Source organism: Ailuropoda melanoleuca, chromosome 8, assembly GCF_002007445.2.
Source record: "Ailuropoda melanoleuca isolate Jingjing chromosome 8, ASM200744v2, whole genome shotgun sequence".
Lineage (NCBI taxonomy): Eukaryota > Metazoa > Chordata > Mammalia > Carnivora > Ursidae > Ailuropoda > Ailuropoda melanoleuca.
Window position 1 is genome coordinate 126,242,727 of NC_048225.1, and position 2,899 is coordinate 126,245,625.

General features: G+C 43.9%; 1 long non-coding RNA gene across 2 annotated transcripts in view; it reads right to left on the reverse strand.

Moving 5' to 3' along the window:
• LOC117803491 overlaps positions 1–2,899 on the reverse strand; it is a 19,533-nt gene that overhangs the window by 12,729 nt on the left and 3,905 nt on the right. For both annotated transcript variants that reach the window (XR_004627433.1, XR_004627432.1), the window contains exon 2: positions 784–918. This is a non-coding gene — a long non-coding RNA (uncharacterized LOC117803491). The remainder of the gene's footprint in view (positions 1–783; positions 919–2,899) is intronic.

Below are 2,899 nucleotides of genomic sequence, written 5' to 3' on the forward strand. Positions count from 1 at the left end.
CCTCAGGTCATGATCCCAGGGTCCTGGGATCGAGTCCCGCATCGGGCTCCCTGCTCAGCGGGAAGCCTGCTTTTCCCTCTTCCCCTCTCCCCTGCTTGTGTTCCCTCTCTCACTGCCTCTCTCTCTGTCAAATAAATAAATAAAATCTTTTAAAAAGATAAAGTTGTCATATATTCTATATGTTCACCCATTCTTTTTATCTTGACATAAATTTCTAAATACATATATTTCTTTTTTGAAAACAGAAAGAGAGTTCATTTATAAAAGGACTATTTACACACTGTAGGGGAACCTCAAGTAACATAACCTGGAGCTAGTCACCAGCTCTAAGGCCCACTAGCCAAATAAAAGGAGTCATTAGTGGAACCCAGAAGGAGAAAGTCATGCAGAGTCAGCCACTTTGAGAGGAGCGATGATCCCTCCTTGAGGGACAGAGTCAGCCCAAGGCAGCGCCACAAGCCAAACCTATTGATAATATTAGTTTTAAGCTCCTTTTCTGCTAGTTTCAAACATCGGGGTTATCAGGGGATCCCTTTCTTTTGAGTTTCTTTTTCTTGATGCGTCCCATTTTCCTCACATACCTCACAGTGTCTAATGATGTGATGGACATTGCACGCAGATAATGTGGGGACTTCATTATTCCGCTCTTTTCTTCTGTTTTTATTTCTAAGAGTGTGCAATCTCTGTTCAATGCACGGCTGCTGAAGTGACCACGGGATTATTCCGATTGTCCCAAGTATGAAATTAATGTCGGCCTAGGCCAGTTTTTATAATCGACCTCACCTCTCAGCCTTCTTCCCAGAGCCACAGTGGTTCCTGACAAGTCAGACTTCTTTGGTCTCACCAATGTTCAGTCCTGGAGCCCGGTGGGAGCTGGACATGTTTCATCTTTTGAGTCAGTGGTACAGTCCTCTGTTTCTAGAAATCACAAGAACACATGAGACTAGAGTCTTTTCTACTTTATGGCCTCACCCACACTGATTTTCTCAGCACAACAGGAGTGGGAAGCCAGGGAGAATTGTTAGGTCAAGTAAATCATTGCTGTATTTGAGAGTCTCTCAGACCCCAGTGCCGCCAGCCCACCTCACCATTGCCAGCTTGTCTCTCTGAATGTTGGCAGGCTTTCTTCTCCAAGGCTGCCTCCATAGTCATATGTAAAGAGTGCCTCTCTCTGAAAATCAGTCCATTGGGGGTTTTCTTTCTTCCACCTCTCTTCAGTAGTTTCATAGATAAGTACAATTTTTATAACATCTAAACCTTTTGGGGTTACAATGGAAACGGAGATCCACATCCTTTCATTACCCAGCCAGAAAATTGCTTATTGTGTTTAAATTCTAGCCAAATTGCAAAGAAAACTAGAGTTTCTTCATTTTTTTTTTATGTATGAGGTTCTCATGTATAGTTTCTTCATTTTTTTCTGATATGAGCTTCTTCTCATACTTTTCTCCTGCTTAGTGAAAAGAAAGGAAAGAAGAAAGGAATGCAGTTACATTGAAAACTCACTGTGGGATCTAGGATTCCATTTTTCTGTCATGAGCTTAGAAGATGCTACTGTGCAAATAGAACACAGATGAGACATATTCTTGGGGGTTGCGACCCACAAAGGTTAGGGTCTCTCTAACTCACTTCTTCAAAAGCAAACAAACAAAATGGGTAACAGATGAAAAGCCAACACGAGTAGATACTGGAGCTGCTGGAGAGNTGAGACATATTCTTGGGGGTTGCGACCCACAAAGGTTAGGGTCTCTCTAACTCACTTCTTCAAAAGCAAACAGACAAACAAAATGGGTAACAGATGAAAAGCCAACACGAGTAGATACTGGAGCTGCTGGAGATAAGGAGAAAGGGGCACGACTGAGCTTCCAGGACACAGAGGAGACCCAGTGCCAGATGAGCAGGAAATCAAGTAGTGGGGAACCAAGGGCATCAGGGGTCCAGCCTAGAGGCGCAGCAGCAGAGCACGGCACGAGAACCCTGAGACAAATTCCACAGGAAGTGCCCTACACGGAAGTGAAAGCTAAGTCTAAAACACCCACCCTGAGTCCGGACCTTGACAGCGGTCAAAGCGAAAGCAAGTCCTCTTTGGAGAAATCTTTCCCAAATTAGGCCAACCAAGTTCACATAGATTAAAAATAATTATGATTTCGAATGCAGACTACCAAACCATGACGCCAAGTAGAGATGAAAAACAACATACGTTCAAGTACCCAGGACCAAAACATGTGGTTGTTGGACCTGGCATGTGAAACTCTGAAGTAAACTGAGACGTAACTAGAAGGTAACTGGACATATGAACTATCAGATGTGGCTCTCTAGAAATTAAAGATAAATTGATGGTGTAATGAACTCCATGGGTGTGTTGAATAACACAATAGGCGTAGATGAAAAACGATTTAGTGGGAAGGAAGGTATTTCTGAGGAGTTTGTCCAGAATGCAGTAAAAAGAAACAAAGAAATGGGAAAATGTAAAAGAAGGGGTAAGAGATACAGAGAAAAAAAAGAATGAAAAACAGAGAAGATAGCTTCCAGTATTTATGGGATACAATCAAGCGGACCCATATACACATTAGGTGGGTCTCAGAAGGAGAGGAGAGAAAAAAGGGGACAAAGAAAGGTTGGGTTGTTGGGCAAAATGTTGCTGCTCCCTGTTTTTTAGGCCTTATTATGAAGAATTTAAACATCTAAAAGGCAAAGGAAGGCAGAGCAGTAAGATGCAGCTAACTGTTCACCTCCCTCTGGGCTGGCTTTCCCCTCCACACCCTCTCCCACATACACAGCCCCTCACCTCCACACCCCTCCACACCCCCACCCATACCCCCTCCACACCAGCCTTGACACCTCTCTCTTCACCCCTCCCCACACCTGCACCCATATCTGCAAGCATGCCCACACCCCCACC